The sequence below is a fragment of the Martes martes genome, assembly GCF_963455335.1.
Source record: "Martes martes genome assembly, chromosome: 2".
Taxonomy (NCBI): domain Eukaryota; kingdom Metazoa; phylum Chordata; class Mammalia; order Carnivora; family Mustelidae; genus Martes; species Martes martes.
The window spans coordinates 199,708,204-199,720,363 of NC_137889.1; positions in this window are offsets into that span (position 1 = coordinate 199,708,204).

The following is a 12,160-nucleotide window of genomic DNA, read 5'->3' on the forward strand; positions in this document are numbered from 1 at the left end:
CTAGAAGCATTTCCCTCTACAGGTGAGACTCATCTCTACATATAAGGGGGGGTACACAGGCTACTATCCCCCTGATAACCACTCTCTTGAGGGGGAGAGGGCGTGGGAGGAGATCACTGCCGCTACTGGTTAGATGTGGAGGCTGACGCCCTGCAGGGAGACAGTCAGGAATTTTCTGGTGGTGACTCTATACCTGAAGTCAGGAGAACAGGAATTTGAGAAGGACAAGGGTCCTTGTGATCACATACCGGGGCCCTCTGCAAAACCCACAGTCATTCAAGACTCAGAAAGAGAAAAAACCTCCTTCACGAACTCAAAGAAAGGCTCCAGGACAACAGATCTGAGACCAGAGAAGCAAGAAGGGCTCCCCCCTCCCCGAAATCTAGACCATTTATGTCTTCAACAGAGGTTATTGGGTAATCATTGTGTACTTTTATGTTAAAAGTATTAATGAGCTAAGTGTAAAATTTATTTTTTTAAGATTTCATTTATTTACTTGGGAGAGAGAGAGCACTCAAGAGAAAGAGTAAAAAAGCATGAGCAGGGGGAGAAGCAGAGGGAGAGGGAGAAGCAGACTCTCTGCTGAGCAGGGAGCCTGATGGGGACTCGATCCCAGGACACCTTGGGATCATGACCTGAGCCAAAGGCAGATGCTGAACGGACTGAGCCACCCAGGTGCCAAGTGTAACCATTTAAAGTACGCCACAATTTTTACAGGTAGGGCAGGCAGACTCCAAACGTGACTGTGAGCAACTCTTCCTCTGTAGGCTGCTGCTGCTCCTGGAATCCAAGGTCTCCCCTCCGTCCCTGCAATCCAGGCTGGCCTCGGGACCTGCTTCAGCCAATAGAATGTGGTGGAACTGATGACTGTGCCAATTCCCAGTCTAGGCCTTGAAGGGCCTGGCGGCCCCTTCCTTTACCTTGTTGCAATCCAGCTCCCACGGTAGAAGCTCGGATAGACCCAGATAGACTCAGATAGACCTGGGTGATGAGAGGCCACGTAGAGCGAGACTCAGGAGAATGAACGAGAGGCCGTCAGGGATGTCATAGCCCGTCTAAACCCCCATACGCTACAGGGAACAGGGCTGGCGGGCTGGCCCTGCAGAGCCCTACGCGAACTGCAGCACTGTGAGCGCGGGAGTGGCCGTGTGTTTAAGCTACTCAGTTTGGGGGTCGTTGGCCAGGCCATGGTAGACAAAGGAAACAATTTCTGTCTCCATCCTGATCTTACCGGTCACTGCAAACTCCTAATGTTTTTTTTTTTTTTTTTTAAGATTTTGTTTATTCATTTGACAGACAGAGATCACAAGTAGGCAGAGAGGCAGACAGAGAGAGAGGAGGAAGCAGGCTCCCCGCTGAGCAGAGAGCCCCATGCGGGGCTCCATCCCAGGACCATGGGATCACGACCTGAGCCGAAGGCAGAGGCTTTAACCACTGAGCCACCCAAACTCGTAATATTTAAAGAATTCCTTTATGACACAACTGACAGCTCCTGGACTAGAGATTTTTTATCCTTTATATGTCGCACTCGGAGCACGGCAGAGCAGAAGGCATCTGAGGCTGTCCGTGGTCGCGTCTGCTACCTCTTCCAGCCACGAAACCCTGTGTCTTCCCCATCACCATCTTTGCAGCCCAAGCTGGGGCAATCTTTTCTCGTTTGTTTGGCTTTGGCTTTGGTTTTATTCTGCTTTGGGGTTGTGGAGAAATAAGCCCCCCCCCCCCCAATCTGTGTTTCTTTCCTTGTTCCTCTAAGGATGTGGAGTTTTTGAAACATGATAACTGGGAAGCCACAACCTATTTGCTTTGTTCTCGCCCCTCCCCTGAAGCCACAAATGTCATCTCTTCTGAGAGGATGTGTGTGTGGTGGCGGCGGTGGGTTCGGGGGGCAGAGGAGCGAGGGGAGAAAAGAAACATTGGGCAAAAGTGGTTACGACGCCAGCAGCATCTACCTGAGGCCGAGCGGGGTGCCAGACACTGGGCCTGTGTTACCTCCCTGAACACTCGCAATACCCTGTAAAGTAGACACGGTGTCTCCATTTTAAAAACGAGGACACTGAGGCACAGGGAGTTTGAGCAGGTAGTTCAAAGTCACGTGGCCAGTGAGAAACAAAGCTGGTGCCGAACCCAAGTCCACCAGACATTAAGCCCGGCTCTTTGCCACTTAACTCGTGGGTAGGACTTCCCGTCTGGGGTTTTCCGAGGGAGAAAGACAGCAGTGACAATTGATTTAACAACAAACAAACAAACAAACAAAAAGCTGTGACAGTACCAACATTCTCAGCGACGTGGGCAACCAGGAGGGGCGGTGGGGTTGGCATTAGCTGTTTGGGAGAGAGAACATCTCTGCCTGCCGGGACTTGGTGTTGGACGAGAAAGACAATCCAGGAAGGAGGGACAGGTTTCCTCCCCTCAGCCTCAAGGTAGCTACAAGTAAATTTCCAACGTATGCCCGGATGTGAGAAGTATTATAATCTGTTCTCATTTGAGGTAGTTTGGTGGTACTTTCTAGAAGCAAATGAAGTTTGAGTTGCATTTGTTTTTCTTAATCCTTTTTAAAAAGATCTATCTATTTATTTGACTGAGAGAGAGAAAGAGAGCATGCCCACATGCAGGGGTGGGGCAGGGGGGGCGGAGGGAGAGGGAGAAATCCTCAAGCGGACCCCTCGATGAGCACAGATCCCAACTTGGAGCTCTTTCCCAGGACCCTGAGATCATGACCTGAGCAGAAACCAAGAGCCACACGCCCAACTGACTGAGCCACCCAGGTGGCCCTTGGGTTGTGCTTGGATACTGCTCAACTCCACGTGGCACCTGATGAAATACGAGGTCTGATTCCTGCACATTATGAAATCAGGGCTAAATAAGCAACATTAGAGTTTACGGTTATTGTTTTATGATTTATTCTATGGGTAGAAGTTGTTTTCGATGAAAAAGTCACGTTTACTCAATATCTGTCTCTGGGTGGGGAGAGAGTGGGGGGAGCAATGGGGGGTGAAGAGGGCTCCGCCCGAGGGTGGGGACAGTCCTTGGCAGCCCCGGGTGGTAGAAAGGAAATGTCTGGCTGACTGGAGAAGGGGCTGTGGAAAGAGCTGCGGGAAGGGGTTAAGGTGCTAGATTCTGGAAAGTCTAAAAATAGGACCTGTCCCTCACCTGTAACCAAGAGCCACAACCCCCCGAACCTCTTTGAAATTATCACCCAGAAGCCTCCTGTGTGAATACAACGTCAAGAAAGATTGTTATTCAGTTAATTTTACGACTGGTTTAGAAACATTTCCAGTTCCTTGATAAATAACCAGATTCTCTCTTTTTAGCTTTAATGAAGGATGTTTTAGAATATTCACGACTAGTGACTGCTTCAGCTGCATTGCAATCCGTCGGGAGCAGTACTGTTTTCCTGCGTTTCTAATTAAGCCAGAGGAGATAAGGATACCAATCACACATTTTAAAAAAGTTAAATATATGTTCCAGCATATGTTCCAGCAACTGCACTCCTAATTTATACTAAAAGGACTGAACACGGGTACTCAAGTAAATATTTGTACGTAAATACTCATAGCAATACTATTCACAATGGCCCAAGGGGAAAACAACCTAAATGTCTTGGCCGATGAACGGATAAACAACATGTGTTACATAAATACAGTGAAATATTACTCAGCCACAGAAAGGAATGAAGTACTGATACATGCTACAGCATGGAAGAGTCTAGAAAATAGTGTGCTAAGTGGAAGAAGAGACACACAAAGGTCATATATTGTGTGATTCCATTCGTGTGAAACATCCAGAATAAGTAAATCCATAGAGATAGAAATGAGATTGGGAGCTGTCGGGGCAGGGGCAGGAGACAATAAGTGACTTCTCGGCGGGCACAGGGTTTTCTTTTGGGGTGATGGAGTTTTGGAACTAGATAGAGATGGTCATGGTACACCAATATAATTATACTGACGCCACTGAATTGAGCACTTTGAAACGGTTGGTTTCATGTTATGTGAATTGCACTTCGGCAAAAAAATACGAATCACATTGGAATTTTATAAGATGGGAGAGTTAAGAAAAAGATGTATCAATATCAAACACTCCCAGGGTTTTTTTCCTTTTTCTTTCTCATATACCATTTGATTTGAGTGATACTCACTCCTAGAAGAAGATCTTTTGAAAATCCAGTAATGGTAAACAATTCTAGAAAGTTCTAGCACCTTTTTTTTCCCCTGAGAGAAGATAAAAGGGATAACCAGTTACAAATACATTCTCTGTTAATGTAAGGAGCAGGACTATCCAAGAATGTGTGTTCACCTGGGGTCAGCAGGGACCCCCCAAAACTCCCTCATTCTCTCAGCAAAGACAGTGCCCATGGGACTGGCACCTTCCCTCAGCTTTCCTCTTCTCCTCCTGGGAGACTGCATACCCTACAGGCTGGAAGGTACCCAGGTATGGGGCAGCTGGCATTCCTGATCAACCCCTATAAAGGGAAAAAACCCTAGAGAGCCTGGCTGGCTCACTTGGTAGAGCATGTAACTCTTGATCTTGGGGTTGTGAGTTCAAGCCCCATGTGGGGTGCAGAGATTACTTAAAAATAAAATCTTTTGAAAGAGAGAGAAAGACAAAACTCTAAATCCAGAATGCCTGTCACCATGCAGTGTGTTTAGTGGTTAAAACCAAGGCCACTGTCTCACACTTGTTCTACAGAAAGGGAGATTTATTCTGGTGGGGAGCGGCCTGGGTGGAGGTGGAGGAAGAACGGGTGGTGGGGAAAGCTTCCTCCTCTAGAACGGGACCTGCGCACTGTCCTGCAGCCTTGACCCTAGTGTCGCGAGTTCTCCTTTTCACCAGTAAAACCTATTCTTTAACTTGTGCCGGGTGATATTATGGAATTAATTACAAAGTCTTTTAATAATAGGTGATGACCCCGATGGAACTCATATCCATGTGTAAAACCCAAAAAAGAAACAGCACATTTAAGAATGAGGGTCCGGGCTGTGTGGGTGGGTGGGTGGCTCAGTGCTTAAGCATCCGACTAGTGATTTTGGCTCAGGTCATAATCTCAGGGTTGTGGGATCAAGGCCCACACTGAGCCCCACTTCAGCCTCCACCGGGGTTGGAGCCTCCTTGAGATTTTCTCTCTCTCCCTCCTCCCCTCCCTCCCCGCCTCTCTCTTTCTAATAAAAAATAAATGAAAATAAATAAAAAATAAGAATGAGGGTCCTTGGGAACACCTAGATGGCTCAGCTGGTTAGGAATTTGCCTTTAGCTCAAGTCATGATCCCAGAGTCCTGGGATGAGCCCCGGGTCAGGATCCCTACTCTCTCCCTGCCACTCCCCCTGTTTGTGCTCTCTCTCTCTCTGACAAATAAATAAATAAAATCTTAAAAAAAAAAAAAAAAAGAATTAGGGTCCTTGGCTAGTATTAAAAAAAAACACACACACCAAAATTAAAAAAAAAAAAAAAAGCAACAACCCAAAACCCCAGAAAAACAAGTGTTGGCGAGGATGTGGAGAAAAGGGAACCCTTGTGCACTGTCGGTGGGAATGTAAATTGGAAAGCCACTGCGGAAAACAGTATGGAAGCTCCTCAAGAAATTACCAAAAAAAAAAAAAAAAGAAGAATTATTATATGGTCCAGGATTCCCATTCAAAAGAATTGAAATTCGGGTCTCGAAGAGATACACGCACTCCCACATTCATTGCAGCATTACTCACAACAGCCAAGACATGGAAGCAACTGAAATATCCATCAATGCCTGAATGGATAGAGAAAAGTGTTATATTCACACAATAAATATTATCTTATTCAGCTTTAAGAAAGAAAAAAAAAATCCTGACATTTGAGACGACATGGATGGACCCAGAGGGCATTATGCTAAATGGAATACAGTAGTCACAGAAGGACAAATAACTCCGCGGTACCACTTACATGAGGAACCTAAAATTGTCAACTCACGGAAGCAAAGAGTAGAATGGTGGTTGCTGGGAGCTGTGGACAGCGGGCAGCAGGGGAGGTGTCAGTCAAAGGCTGCAAAGTTTCACTTAGGCAAGGTGAGTAAGTAGTAGAGATCGAGGGTATAACATAGTGCCTATACGTAACAATACAGCACTGCATCCTTAAAATTTAACACAAGCATAGAGCTTATGTTAAGTATTCTTTTTTTAAAAAAGATTTTATTTATTTATTTTATTATTTATTTGTCAGAGAGAGAGAGCACAGGCAGGCAGAGTGGCAGGCAGAGGCAGAGAGAGAAGCAGGCTTCCCACTGAGCAAGGACCCAGATGTGGGACTTGATCCCTTGACGCTGGGATCATGATCTGAGCTGAAGGCAGCCGCTTAACCAACTGAGCCACCCTGGTGTCCCTCATGTTAAGTATTCTTCCCTCCCTCCCTCTCTCTCTTCTCACCAGATAATAATAATAAGAGGGTGTAAGAAAACTTTGGGAGAATATGGATATGTTTATGTCATGTGGTGCCAGGACAGATCATGGTGATTATGGGAATATGCTTCTCTCCAAACTCATCAAGTTGTATATATTATATAGATAGAACTTTTTAGTGTCAATCATACCTCAGTAAAATGGTTTTTATTTTATTTTATTTTATTTTTTATTTAATTTTATTTCTTTTAAAGATTTTATTTATTTATTTGAGAGAAATAGAGAGCGTGTGCATGAGCGGGGCGGTGGGCAGACTCCCCACTGAATGTGGAGCCTGATGCAGGGCTCAACCTCTAGACCCTGAAATCATGACCTGACCCAAAGTCATATGCTTAACTGACTGAACCACTCAGGTGTCCCTAAAGCGGTTTTTAAATAAGTGAGGGCTCCGGCCAAATATAATGTCAGAGTTCTACGTAGAAATTCCAGAGGCTGAGCAGGCCCAATACTTTGCCTAAAATAAAATCTTACTATCTGGTGGTGCAAAATATCACTTTTTAAATTGAGCCTCCTGGGGCGCCTGGGTGGCTCAGTGGGTTAAGCGTCTGCCTTTGGCTCAGGTCATGATCCCACGGTCCTGGGATCCAGCCCGGGCATTGGTCTCCCTGCTCAGCGGGGAGTCTGTTCTCCTTCTCCCTCTGCTGCTTCCTCCCTCCCCCGCTAATGCATGCTCTTCCTCTGTCAAATAAATAAATAAAATCTTTTTTAAAAAATGGAGTCTCCTATCCTTCTGAATAGCATCTACCTTGCAGTCCTCCGGATCGTCTCTCTAATCACAGTTTTTCCCTTCACCCTGCCGCTAACTGCAATGTTGTCTTTTTGGGGCCTCTCAGGTCCTATGTAATCACCAGATTCTCTAGGGGGTCTACAACATAAACCTGTGCTTTTCTGGCTACTGTTGGAAGCCTCTTTAATTCTCCATTTACTTGGGGTGCCTGGCTGGCTCAGTTGGCAGGGTCTACACAACCCCAGATACATGAGGCTTGCTTGTCCCGGGGGTCTGCACTAGCCCTCCAGCTCAGGTCTCTTCTATCAGTAACTCCCTCGTAAGAAGCAGACACAGCTTCTGACAAAAATAACTCATTGGTAATTTCAGTAGGATTTTAAAGCATATGACAATGATCGTGACCATAAAAACGCTGGGTGAAGGTAAAGCCCTTGCTAAGAAATGACATGTGTCCTTTAAGTGGGCCATTATTTCTGTAATAAAGGAGAGACAACAAGAGAAACCTAAAAAATTCTCATTGATGACGTAACAACTCTAATGAATGACCTTACCAATATTTGTTCCCTTCTTCCAGATCTCAAATTTTAATGAAGGCTTATTAAAGTTCCCCCAAAGAACACTGTAAAAGTGATATGTCTTGTTTGTCATCTATGGTAATTGAGAAAAAGAAGGGAAGACTTGGATGCCAACAGTCTCAGACACGCGAACTTATGACAAGAATGAGACGGAACTCCTTACTGTATGTCCTGAAGTTTGCCCTCCCAGAAATTGAAAGCAGGTGTCATGCAGAAGAGGGCAGAGAACTTTCTACTTGCGCACCTTACTCCTAACACTGTGTAAAAATGGAAAAACCAAGGCACAGAGAGACTCAACCTTGAGATTATCTCTGCAGTGCTTAGAGGAGTTCCCAGAACATACCAGGTTCAAATATTTGTTGAAAGCTAAATGTCAAGACTTTGACTAAGGTGGGAGGAATTTAGGGGTGCTGGGTAAGGAGGAGGAAGCTTTTTTCTCCATAATCATCTCTGTACTTGATGTCAACATTCGAGGGCTTTCTGTCTAGCTGTCCTCATCCAATGTGTTTTCAATAAGCAATCCCACACAGAGAGCCCTCGGGTAGAGTAAACCAGATTTGAGCTCTAATTCTGTGGGAACTCTGAGAGCAAGCTACGGGATGTACTTGTTTCTATACGCTAGAAAGTAGTACAGTGGTACATAGCAGATGCTCATAAATGCTGATGGGAGAGTTTGCTAAAGCTTTCTCTTGAGAGCATTCATATTTTTTTTAAAGAGATTTTATTTACTTATTTGACAGACAGAGATCACAACTAGGCAGAGAGGCAGGCAGAGAGAGGGGGAAGCAGGCTTCCGACTGAGCAGAGAGCCCGATGCAGGGCTTGATCCCAGGACCCTGAGATCATGACCTGAGCCAAAAGCAGGGGCTTATTAACCCATTGAGCCACCCAGGCGCCCTGAGAGCGTTCATATTTGATGACATTGCGAGAGACGGAGAGAAGGAGGCAGAGAGTGGCAAGGGGGAGGTTGGGAAAGAGATTGATTTGGGGAAAGAAGTTCTATTTTCAAAACTGCAAATCTGTCAAGTCAGCTTTAATAGTCTTAGTTTTCGAGGTGTCTGTATGGCTCAGTCAGTAAAGCATCTGCCTTTGGCTCAGGTCAAGATCTTGGGGTCCTGGGATCGAGCCCCGCGTTGGACTCTCCGCTCAGCAGTGAGACTGCTTCTCTCTCTGCCTCTGAGATCTCTCTTTTTGCGCTCACGCTCTCTCTCTCTTTTTCTCGCTCAAATAAATAAATAAATACAATCTTTAAAAAAATAGTCTGAGTGTTCTGTGAACTGACCATACCTCATATCTTCTCAGGGATCTGCCTTCTCTCCCCGGGGTCAACATTCCTGAAGTGCTTGTGAGAGGGATGGGTAAAGTGTACGTGGGCCACTCCAGCAAAAGACGCATTGCCTGACCACGGTTTAGGCGTCTCTTAATTGGATTTTATTTTCTCAGGAATCGGCAATATGGGTAAGTTTCTGGTGTAAAAATGCACAGGACAATTAAAGAGATGATTTTATTCCAAATACTGCAAGGGGGGGGGGAATGCACTCCTGTCAGGGAGGAATGAATGTCTCAAAGGCAGAAAGAGGGTCTGGGGTTTTGTCAAGGCAGGTAAAGGAGAGTCCTGAGGGAAGGTGAGGACAGGTCCTCCCTCTGCTGGGCAGGGGGTCCTTTGAGGTTAGCACGGGATGGTCGGAGGTACCTCGGCTGCTTTCTGGGAGCAGGGGCTCAGATGAAGTTCAACGTTGTCGGTGCGCCCTGAAGCCCACTCCTGTTCGAATTCTGCTTCCCTTACTCAGTACCCGTACGACCTTAGGCCAATTGTTTAACCTCCGTGTGCCTCAGTTTCTTCATCTGTAGAATGGACATAATAAACAGGACTTAGCTCATGGAGCTGTTTTCAGAATGAAATGAGAGGAAGTGTGTGATGTGCCTGGCACGGGAGATGCTCCGTAAACGTCGTTACCGTTCCGAAGTGTCCTGTGTGGAACGGGAGTTAGGTGTCCAAGGAGGGACAACACTTGCTAGCGCTCTCGTAACAGACTTTACAACAGGCAAGGAGTCCCGCTCAGATAAGACAAGTTGTTTTTATGCCTCCCTAAAAAGCTGACAAGCAGAAATGCTTAATATGTACAAAATGAAATAGCTCAGAATCTTTCTTTTAAAATACTAAATTATAGGGGGCGCCTGGACGGCTCAGTGGGTTAAGCCTCTGCCTTCGGCTCAGGTCATGATCTCAGGGTCCTGGGATCGGGCCCCGCATCGGGCTCTCTGCTCATCGGGGAGCCTGCTTTCCCCTCTCTCTCTGCCTTCTTCTCTGCCTGCTTCTGATCTCTGTCTGTCAAATAAATAAATAAAATATTAAAAAATAAAATAAAATACTAAATTATAAATTCAGTTAGTTTAAAATCTTTATGTGTATATATACATATATATGTAGTTTATACACATATATATGTATATATATGTATGTATGTTTCATTTATATACAATGGACCACTGGGATTTGTTTAAATGAATAGTTTTAAATGGTGTCCCATCATTATTTCATTTTGGGGGATGTTAGTCTTTCTTTAAAATTGTCTTGTGGCTGATTTAAGTAGTAAAATCAAAGTTAATTTCATTTTAAGGAAATAGCTTCTTTCTTTCTTTCTTTCTTTCTCTTTTTCTTTCTTTTCCTTTCTAGCGGCGTATTTACTAAATAGTCCACCTTTCAGCATTAGGTCTTAACACTTCTATGGGTTTGTGGAAAGCAAATTCATGACCTCGAAGGAGTAGCAGGTCTCAGAGACTTTCAGCATATTCTCCTGTCTTCACTGTCACTGGGGTAATGGCAATGAGGTCATGTCAATGTCAGTGAGGTAATGGGACAATACGAACGTGTTCCGTTACTGAAGTTCCTGAAATGACCTGCATATTCTTTAATAGTCAGCTGCGCTAAACAGGTTTTCTTTTTTCTGAAAGAGCATGCGAGGAAGTTATCCCTGTGCCCCATTTTGAATGGTATTTTCTGCTTTCTTTTCTTTTCTTGTTTGTTTAATTTAATTTTATTTTTTCAGTGTTCCAAGATTGTGTTCATTTTCAACACGGAAAGGATACGGTGCTCCTCCTAAAAGAAGCCGTTCCCATTGGGAAAATATTCTTCTACTGATGCCCAGGAAAGTCTCAAGAGAATCCACCTCGGGTGGTGGACCGGGTGACTCCAGGCCTGTAGAGGCTGCGCCGGGGCTTCGGCAGGAACAGACCAAGGCTCTGCAAGTCGCAGGCGCTTGCATCCGACGTGCCTCTCCCTCGCTTTCACCTACAGATTTACTCTCCGTTTGTTGAAGTAACAGTCATCTTGGTGAGCCTACTTCCTCGTGTCTTCTAGAAAGGCGGATTTCCTGAGCAAAGAACGATGTCCCCTTCATTCAAAACCGCCTTCTGAGCTTTCTTGACCGAAGAGCCCGCGAGGACACAGGTGAAGATCCCGGGACCTGCGAGCCTGGACCGCTCGGAGCCTGAAGGCCAACCTTGCGGTTGATGCAAAAGCTGAAGGTGACTGTCCCCCGCTGTGCTGGGACTTCTTCTGTAAGGGCGCTGCTCCTGTCACAGAAATAGAAATAGTTTTTTGTTTTGTTGTTGTTTTAAGATTTTATTTATTTATTTATTTGAGAGAGAGAGAGAGAGAGAGGGAGAGAGAGAGAGGGCATGGGAGGGGAGAGGGTCAGAGGGAGGAGCAGGCTCCCCCCTGAGCAGGGAGCCTGATGCGGGACTCGATCCCAGGACCCTGGGATCATGACCTGAGCCGAAGAGTCACTTAACCAACCGAGCCACCCAGGCGCGCCTCAGAAATACTTTTTAAAATAAAATTTCAAACTATTTGGTCTTGACGAACTTCAGGTGGGCATTAGGACGAGGGAAGCCTCTGTCATATGCCAGGGACAGCGGTAGGCACTTTCCTATGTTCCTTCCTTTACACGAAGCCTGTGATTATATCCCCATTTTAAACTTGCAAAAAAACTTGTCCAAGATCCTGAAGCTAGGAACTGGGCACACCAGATACGGATTCCCAGTTAAGGGCTCAAGAGAGATTGTCAACCAACTGAGAGGAAAGAAACTGGTTTTCATGCTCTTATTACCCACTCATCACCATGTCCTGCGTCAACAAAGCCGGCCTGCGAACCTTGAGCAGCACAGATCCCTGAAACGCATCCAGTCGTTCTACTTAGTTTCTCCATCTCGGAAATCCTCTGAATCACAGCCCTGCTGTGTACCGGGAGCTTACGTACCTGCTGGGCGCTGTTTCAAGCGTGTCTCATCTGGTAACTCACTTCATCTTCACAAAACCCAACGAGGTAAGCGCTATTACTGGTCTCATTTTCACAGACGAGGACACTGAGGCTCGGAGAGGTTAGGTCACTTTCCTGAGTTTGCACAGCTCGTAGACACTAGAGCCAGGATT